At 38.7% G+C, this 10,035-nt stretch overlaps 1 protein-coding gene across 5 annotated transcripts in view; it reads left to right on the plus strand.

Annotated features, from left to right (window-relative positions):
• The window catches only part of INO80D (INO80 complex subunit D), a 45,543-nt gene extending 35,954 nt beyond the window's left edge, over window positions 1-9,589 (plus strand). For 3 of the 5 annotated variants that reach the window (XM_063400349.1, XM_063400351.1, XM_063400350.1), the window contains exon 13: window positions 7,323-9,589. The gene's annotated coding sequence lies outside the window, so the exon portion shown is untranslated. The remainder of the gene's footprint in view (window positions 1-7,322) is intronic. The other 2 variants (XR_010080756.1, XM_063400352.1) reach the window with 2 other exon arrangements.
• The last annotated feature ends 446 nt before the right edge of the window (window positions 9,590-10,035 follow it).

Here is a 10,035-nt window from a genome sequence, read left to right on the forward strand (position 1 = left end):
TTATGTTACCCATACTTTATGGAGGAGACAACTGTTTGATTTGCAGATGATTTTTGTTGTGTTCATATACCTTTTTCAATGTGCTGGGATATCTGACTGAAAAAGAGTGGAGAACTAGTATACCAAAATGGTTGATTCTTTCATCTGCTTGTGTATTCATGTAATTTTAGAGGGTTTTAATTTCTATGTATTGGTTTCAGGTCTTGAAATGGTTCTTGTGCCCATCAAACTTATAATGAAGTAGAGTAGAGTATATTTGCCCCACATCACATTTCTCTTTCTTAGCAAATGCTGGGGGGGAAGAGAGGATAGGAAGTGAGAGCCAAGTTCTGCTTGGTTGCTTTGGTATAAACTACAGAGGCGCTTTCTGGTCTAAGGTCGTGGTGAGTTTACACTGGTCTAACTCAGAACAGAACCCAGCTCCTAATCTGTGCATTGATTTAGACAGGGAATTTCAAAAGCTGTCAGAGCTATGCAGGTCCATGATTACTGTTTGAAATCAATGGCTTTTATGTACCTGCGTTTCTTTAAAGTAGCTTAGGACACCAAGTCTCTTTCCCCACTTAGATTTCAATTTTTGTATATCTCTTGACGACTCTTCCCTGAAAACTGACTGCGTAATATTTTTTCATGAGCAAACTAAGTTTGCAATAAAGCTGCACTTTCAAAAATAAACTTCAGTTTGTATACAATTGAAATAGGAATCCCTCTGTCCTGTGTGCCACAGTGTTCTGAAACGGGCCACCACTCTTGCCTTTTCCTGGTTCACCTCTCATTTTTTCACTACTGCCAATTTCATGGTTACGTGGCTACCAAGCAGTTACGGGTCTTGATCTTAGCTTTACAAGGTGGATCATTCCAGGTGGGTTTCTACACCCACGCAGCCTGTTGACTTCAGTGCATCAGTGTCCTACTGTTGGATGCAAGAGATCTAATTGAGAGGTACGTGTAGTCAGAGATGTTTCACACCTCTTCCTCTGGGAAATCCTGCTGGCCTGGTTAAGGTGGTCCTTGAGGCTGTTATTTATGTGATTCCCAAGCAGAATCCATGTTCCCTCAGAAATGTTTTTGAGTATCAGCTCTTACAGCAATTAGCATTCTCGTCAGCCCTTCACCAAAGAGCCAGTGTAGCAATTTCAGATGCTCAATACCTGTTGTGCCCTTTATGTGTTGACAAATGGAATAAGGCTAGTCAAACCTAAAAGTTAATTTCTTCACATAAGATTGGAGTTTCAACGAATGAAAAAAATTTGGCATAGAATAGAATAACATTTACATAGTTTTGGCAATATTAGCACCTCAATTAGTCTCTGTTCAAAAGTACTTAACACAAGATGAATTTTGACAGTGTACAGAGACTTATCAGGAATAACTTCATGCTCTCCTGGTGCATAAGACATTCTTTAAGACATGCTTTGATGTTTCCTTTCACCTAGGAAGACCTTATACCAGCTTTGAGGGGAACCATATGCACTTAGATACCTCAAAGTTGATTTGTTCTTTGGCTTCATAATCATGCTACAAGAACTTTATCTCCTCCTGCCTTCCAGTTCCTCCAGATTCTTGCTTAGATCCCTTCTTGTTAGTAGCATGCTTCTCTCTATGGCTGAGCATTCGGGCTTTAAATTGATAATGCTGAGAGGTAGCACAGTTGCAGGTCTGCCTCAGGCACTGTGGAGAAAATGGCAACAGGTAGATTTCCAACTGAAAATGGAGATTTGCAGCTCTTCTTTGGAAAGTATTGAAAGCCCTGAGAAGCTTATCACCTGCTAGGCAAAAATCAGAGAAAAGAATTTTTCAAAGAGAAAATGTACCTAATAGCAAAGAGAAGCCAATGGGAGTGGTGTTTTATTTTATTTTTTTTTTAATGAAAGGAAGATGAGTATTGAAAAATTAGGTTATTCCACTGTGAGCTGCCACTGCCTTTAGGGGCCAAGGCAAAAGACCCAGGACTGAACCTGCAAACCAGTAGCAAAATTCAGTTTGAAGCTTTGTCTTGCTGTAACAACGTCTAAATACAGTCTGGGATTGAATCTGCTTGCCAAGAGAGTCCTGCAAAGGTGTACAATAAACAGTGGGCAGTTTTCCTCCCTGAGAAGCTGGCCCTGGTGGCTATCTACACTGCTTCTGAGCTTCAGCTGCTCCCTGAGCTCCTGCAGCCTCCTTGCTGCTGCGTATCCCTGTAGGCATTGTCAGGCCTCCAGGGTATTTCTCCCTGTCTTTTGTGCTGCAGTGAGCTAAATCCACTCATTAATTCTCCAACAGTATGACCTTTTGGGCAGAAAGGAGGGAAAAGTCTTTAGAAGAGCCAGATACCTGCAGGTAACCTTTCAAGACTGGCAGGGCGCAGGACGGTGGCAGGAGGTGCTTTCAGCCAGCAAACAATAGAAAAGCTACCTGCAGTGATCATTGGCAGTGAGACAGTTGTGTGGCTGTCCAGGCAACTTCCCTGGTGGAACTGGGGTATTTTTTTCTTTTGTATTTTCAGCATGTGAAGGTGAAGGAGTCTCTTGTGCAGACATCTTGCAAGGTCCAGTGGTGGCAGAATTAGTAACTGAAGGAATAGTTTGGGGCTAGTGTGCTGGTCAGATCCTTAGGTCTTTCTCACCTTCTGATCACATGGTCTTTCTGATCTTCTGGGTAATATTTAATCTTCTGGGTAATATTTAATACTTCTCATACCTTCCTTATTTCCTTCCACTCTACATTCTTCATCATTCTTGCTTCTATTTTCCCATTCCCAGACACTTCTCCTGTGTAAGTTATGACAGCTGGTAAGTCTTTTGTGTGAATTTTACTGTAAAATGAAAAGGAGGAGAGATTTCTGCAATTCCTAGCATATATTTGGATGCTAGAATGACAGTGCAATAGATCAAAGTATTTCTCAGATCAGTGAGTAGGAAGATGTTTCACAGCATGCTAATATGTCATGAACTAGATGCTGAGGGTACGTTGATCATGGGAGCACATGCTAGCAGTAAATATACAGGCATTTTTAGCAAGAATTTATCTTCTCCGAAGTTCCTCCTCTTTTGAGATGTGTATCAGTAGAAAGTAGAAATTAGAATTTAAATTACCCTTTCTTAATACACTCAAGCCCAAATAAAAGTAAGGAGGGTTGTTGACAAAAATCTGTATTTGTCTTCACTAAACCTAAACTTGGACTTCAGGAGAGGTCTGCTCATAAGAGACCTTAGTTCTGATCAGTTAACGTTTCAGTCTTGTCTTTAAAACTAGACAAAAACATTATTGTTGGTAAGGAAGAGTTTAGGGGAGGAGGAGTTAGACAAGTCACAAATCAATTTTCTCAATTGTGTTTTCAGCCTCTTTTTAAGAAAAAACCCCAGACAGTAGTGACTATTTTCGCTTTGCTGTCTGGTACTTCTCATGGTTGTTGAGTTCTTTGCTGTCCCCTGTTTTACTCTGCTCCTTCTCTAGCTGCTGTGGAATGAGGTAATGTAGTGGAAGCATGAAAGGACACAGTGAGCATGGCTGTAAGTTGACAGCAATGGTTGGAGAAGGCTTTCTTTATCTGTCTCCTTGAAGTAAGTGTTGGCACCTTTTCAGTCTATTCTAGGTCATAGAATTCGGTCTGGAAGTGAATAGGACGAGACTTGGCCTTTTGACCATAAAACTGTACTTACTTGCTGTAGAAAAATGCATTCTTCCTCCTCTTCTTGCTAAGTCCCCCAAACACACACACAGTGAGACGTCCAGGGTTCCCCGCGTGTCGAGCACGTAGGGATTTTGAACTTGGTCCAGTAATGCTAATGTTTAACCTGCTTTCTGTCGTTGTCAGCTGGTGCCCACGGAGATGAACTCTGGATAGGTAACGTTCCCAGATCCCCTCTGGAAAACTTTAACTTTGGTGCAGATTGCTCTGATGTAGCTAACTGCGATGGCGTTGGCTTCTTCCTTGGAGTGGACTGATTTACCCTGAAATGACTCTCTAACCTGCGTCCTGAACAGTGTAGTTGATTCTGGTGCAAATAGATGCATTCTGAAGTGATGGACATTTTGATTCTCATGCAAAATAGCTACATCCTACCAGAAAGGGTTGAACCAGTTTCTCTGAACAGTGATGACCTTCACTGTACAGTTTTGGGTATGTCTCAGGGATTCCTTGTGGAAATAAGGGCAGTTAACAAAAAAAAAAAAAAAGAAAAAAAAAGAAAAAAAAAAAGAAAAAACGAGAAAAAAGTAAATAGTTTTAAAAGTAAATAATAATTTAAGGTAGAGCGTCACCTAAGTGAGAGCGCAAGAAGGAGAAATCTCTGTTCAGTTTCATAGTCAATGGTGTCTGGCTTACGGACTCTTTCTCTTCTCGGGGCTCTCATCTCAAGTTCAACATACAGAATCTTTTTCATCACGCTCAGCTTTAAACTTTTTATTTAAAGATACCCTTCCCCAATGAGCTTTCAGAATACTTATTGTAGATTTTAAGAGAAATGGTATATTAATTTATGCTATTAACATCACCTCATAAATTATAAGTTTTATACTAAAGCTGTATTGAGTGTAATGAATTATGTTGCATATGTGTTTTTAATAGCTATAAAATTATATACAAGCTTTTTTGGAAAAAAACAAACTAGTGAAGCACCTTTTTACACTGGATCTTTGCCGTGTCAAGGTGTACAGCTATTCTTTGCTACCTTGCAGATATCTATATCTATATATAGATATATATATAAATAAAATAAAATGGTATCCTGTATCAACAAGTATAGAACTCTTTTTAACCCTTATATTACTGTTCCTATAACTCTTTTTAAATTTTGAGTGTTACATTCTGCAATAATTTATCCGTGGTTTGTACCTATGATTAGAAATTTAGTTACAGGGTAAATAGATCAAATTTAAAAATCCAACTACTGTAGCTGGGAGTTGTGAACCAAGTTTGTAAGACCTTTTCTTTTTTTAATGTATTTATTTCCAGTTAGCTCTGTGAGTTGGAATTTGAAAAGTTGGAACATTAGGAATCTACAGTGTCTTATTCAGGAATTTTCCCCTCCTTTCCTCACAAAGGAATTCCCACTGTGACTTATAAATAGAATTAGACTGCTTGTGTGCATGTATGTATTATATATACACACAAAAAATATGCATTGGGGGGGATTGTATGTGCGATACGAATGTGTATATTGTATGTAGGTCATAGTTTTGTAAAGAGGAAAGTAGTCAAGAGGTGATGGAATGTATTGTAGAAATGTGATTATTTAGTAGGGGGTTGTTATGTCCTCATTGTTGTATAAATAACTGAAACTCTCTACTATATAATCTTCTGTTATAAGGCTAACTCTGATATCATGTCAATTTTACTGTTTCTCAAATGAGTTGCTTTGAGCCCTGTTTAAAATGCCATGAAAATACCAAGCTCCCAAAGACAGCCTTTAAATAAAACAAATAGGGGAGGAGGAGTGATGGAAGAAATTAGTTTTTCAGGACAAACTGAATGGGAAGGTTTGCATTCAGTGGGATGGAGAGGCATGAGAATTGCTGTATCTTTGCAAATTAATACCCAGATCTTCTATGGACTGACTTGGAAAATGTTGTCAATCAGCGTACTTGTGTTTTCCAATTAGATTGCAAGGGGTACAGTTTGTGCAGTGGTCTCCATTCCATAAAAGGATCTTGTCTTCAAAGCAGATTTTTTTTTCTCTTCTGAGGATGTTTGTGTGTATCAATTTTGTCCCAAAACTGCTGTTGTGGGATTGCAGAACAAAATACACATTCAGTCAAGGGAATTTCATTTAGGCTGTGAAATTCTGAATTTGATTCTGACTGCTTGCCTTTTTTTTTCGTCATTGGAGATGGAAGATTTCTTTATGGAAGCTCTCACTTGAAATTGTGAGAAGGCAGAAACATTCTTGCAGATTGGCTTACTCTTCATATTGTTCTATTTAGGCTGAAGAAAGTAATCTAATCATTATTTATTCATACAGTGTCACTTCTGTGATGATTCTGGTGACTTTAAAAACCTTTTTAGAAAAACAGAGCTTCCAATATTGAACAGAAATCTGATTTTTTTGCAATTTTTTTTAATATTCCCCTCCATATCATTATGTTGATATTCCCCCAGGCATCCCTCCCTCTTTCCTTCTCCCCACAATTTGTTCCTGGCACACATGCATACAGGCGAAAGGGTAGGGAGGTGGAAGTTGTCAGAGGCCTTTTCTTCTGCTTATTTGGTGGTAATGAGAATTAGGAGCATCAATCTTTATGCCTTTATGAAGGAGAATAGACCCATTTTTGTGTATACCTGTACAGAGAGATATATCTGTATATGAGATAATGGTAGCATTTTGCTGAATATGGACTTGCCCTCAATAAATATGTATGAATGCAGTCAATCTAAATCTATATGTACATGCATACAGATTGATAAATGGCATATAACTTGTATCACACACCTGTACGTTAGCTGTAACATGAGTGAGTGTGTGAGCTAAAGAGAGGGACTATCCACGTAACATACGTGTAACAGGTAAGCACTTGTGCCAGACAAGTTGTTTTAAATTCTTCTGAGGGGTCTGGATGACTCAGAGAGACTGATCTGAGCTTGGCCACCATTGGTTTGTGTTACCTCAACCCTAGTAGTGGAGTTTCCTTGCTATGTCTCTGCTTTTGTTTCATATTTAGTCTCATTGAGGCCTCTTGCAAAATGCCAACTTCTTCTGCTTCTCTGCTCCATTGCCTCCATTTCAGCTCCTCCTTGTCCCTGCATCTCTGCAGTTTCTCTTGCTAGCAGCAATCAGCTTTAATGGCCCAATCCAGCACTGCTTATGCATGAAGGAAATTCTCTTGGTGACTGGAGTGGTAGCTGAATTGGGCCCCGAGCACCTGCTTGAACTTATGCAAGCTTCCCCAGCTTCAATTGTGATTCAGTAGGACTCTGATTGATTTGCAGATGAATACAAACTTTTCATGGAACTTCATGCAAAGCTTCCTAGCATATTAAAAGGTTAACTCAGCATTATATTTAAGTGGTCAAAATGAGAAATCTGCACCCACCAAATACTACCTTCCAATTTTCAACCCTAGGGAGAAAAAAGAAGTTTGATTTGTGTTTCCTATAACCCAGGCAGTAAGCAGAAGGCAGCCCTGTCCTCTGTCCTGAGCAATGGGGTTGTCATCAAACACGCCAAAAGAAATACACTTTACCGTAAAACATTTTAAAATGGAGTGCAGAGTTGACCATTAACATGCTAGCACTTTGCATCTAATTGTGTATTGGGTGATCTTGCTTATGCAAGTAAATTATGGGCTTAAGTGTTTTATTTTCTGTTTTCTGGCTAAATGGAGCTTCTATATCCTTTTAGCAGAAAGCACCTGTCAGCAACCTGCTCAGTCACATTGAAGTGCTGTGTAACTTAGGCTTCAGTTTCAGAGGAGAATGCTGCTCCAGTTCTGTCATCGAGCCATACTGGATTCCATGTTTTCAATATGGCTATGACACAATTTTTCTTGGCCACAATTCAGCCATGGAATTTTGTCTTCCTTGCATTGCTGTTAGAAGAAGGTAACTGGTGTGCTGTTCCATCTGAGCTTTCATGCAGTCATACACGACTTCTATGATACATATGGTGGGGCGTGTGTATGGGTATGTCTGTGTGCTGCGTGTGGATAATATAGATTGATACGCACACGCCTATTATGCTATTTCAGTTTATGTATATGGAGAATGTACCTGTTGGTTATCTCCTGATATATACTCATGCATACCTATATTAAAGATGTATATAGAGTGTAGGTGTCCTGCATATACATATGTATATGTTACGAAACTTGTTTGGCAATTTTTTTCCACACTTTTTTTTTTTTTGCAAATTGCTGTCCCTTATTACTTATTTTCATTGAACCTGCATTATATAGAAGAAATGGAGAAATATGTTATCAAAGTTTTATTTTAAAAAGGAGACTTAATTATCTAAAGCCATTTGTAATTGTCTTTTGAATTTCTACTAGAAGGGTTATTATTTTAAAAAAGAAAAGGAAAAAAAAAAGGAAACAAAAAGCCAAAAGCAAGCAGACAAGCCCTTACTCCCACCATCGTTTAGGTGAAAGAAATGGAAACACAAGTTTTTAAGTGTTTATTTCCTTCAGGTATTTCTGAGGCATACAGTAATTGCATTCTGCCCCCTCCCCCTTTTGTCCAATTATAATTAATGATTCATGATTTTCTTTTTCCGTCAATACTTTTGTAAAACATTGTTCACCTCCTACATTCAATAGTACTGATATCACTAAGGAGATTTCATGTCCTTCTGTCCTTTTTAGGAGAAATACCAGTGCATCACTATTGTGTTTTCATTTTAACATACTTTGTGGAGGATGGATGTTTTTATTGAAGATGTCTGTAACCCGTCTAACTTATTTAATGTGAGAAGCCTTCATTGGAATCTATCGTCTGTTTGTTTCCAACAAGTTCAAGTTTCTGCAACTGTTTTTTCACCAACACGTTAAATAATTCCCTTCTTATTTTATGCCTGAGATTTTAAAATTTGGGTTTGTTTTTTGGTTTTTTTCCCTCCAATTCCCAAAAATATTTATCTACAAGTGAAGCAAAACAGATGTCAGAAGCTCAACCAATATCCTTTTTGCAGTTAAGGGAAATATATTTATCCTAGACTTAATAAAAGACGGTGGCAAATGGACAATCTGAAGTGCTTAGAGGGAATGCTCTCTCTTTTTAAGGCTGTCTCCGAGAAGTTTGTGTTTGGTGTCATTTTAAAGGTAGCTTGATCATGCTGTGATATCAGAAACAGCCTTGTAACAAAGAGCCTCATACAGTTGTTCGGTCACTAGAGTTTAAAATGTAAACAAGTTGCAGTGGGAAAGCAAAGGTGAGGCAGTGTATTTTGAACCAGTGAATTGTAGCTTGCAAACGTACCTGATTTTGAAGTAACTGCATGGTAGCAAGGATTAGCAGTCTCTTACACCCCTTCCTTCTTCCCTCTCATCCCTGACACACGTGTTCAGCATACCATACATTGGGAAAAATAAGCAACTTCCTCCAGCAACGCTAATCCACTTAATGACTGCTTAAAGGGAACATACAAACGGGCCCCGCCGCGTCCCGTCTCATGCTATTAGCTGGGACACTGGCTAATACCACAACCAGCCCTGGATGTGTCGCTTGGGGAGAGTGTGGTGCACCGAGGTGCCCGAGGAGAGGGTCCTGTCCTTCGGGTCCCTGGCAGCAATGGCACCTCGCACCACCGCTTCTAGTGCTGGAGGCTCGCGGACAGCATTCCAGGGGCGGGAGGAAAGCTTGTGTTTGTACTTTCCCTTTAAATAGGAAAGGTTGGCTCACATGTTCCTCATACTTCTCAATGAATGTACTGTATTACCATTTAAAAAAAAATCAATTAAATGATAATAGATTGGTCTCCTTTTGTTATCTGGTCCTTGTTTAATTTGTTTAAGGGTTTTTGTATACAAAAGTTTACATTTTTATGTATATTTTTCTTGTGTAAAAACTGATGTAATATGTGTATAAAACACTGTATGTATTATCTGTATATAGTGTGACAAAATGATTTTCTTTCTTTCTTTTGGATGTATTAATAAATCTTGCTGTGAAGTAGCTGTGTTTACTATGATGATACCCTCTTCTCCAAGCCATTTTGCCAAGTCCAAGATGTATGGATATTGCCCAGGATGAAATCTACTCCATAAAGTGTTTTTTTTTTTTTTTTTTTTTGTTTAAAACATATCGTAAGTACAGTTATTAAACTGTCCTTTGCTTAGATTGCTGTAGAGTCTGAGTCAGCTCTTGCTTATTGTCTGTTGCTTTCTAATGACATTAGCTAATTAGTTTTGCAAACAACCTGGGGTCTTCAGTCTCAGTCCTGATTCTAATTATAGTGCTTTCTAGCCCTGGATCACTGGTCTGGAGACCAGATCCTCTTCATCCTGCTTTCTGGTTTGAGGAAGTCTAATTTAAGGGTTAGAGAATAGAATTTTCTCATGTATGTTGTTATGTTTTCTGAGATTTAAAAAAATATATACCTGCTTCATCAACAAAACGGG

The sequence above is a fragment of the Prinia subflava genome, chromosome 6 (assembly GCF_021018805.1).
Source record: "Prinia subflava isolate CZ2003 ecotype Zambia chromosome 6, Cam_Psub_1.2, whole genome shotgun sequence".
NCBI classification, from domain to species: Eukaryota; Metazoa; Chordata; class Aves; order Passeriformes; family Cisticolidae; genus Prinia; species Prinia subflava.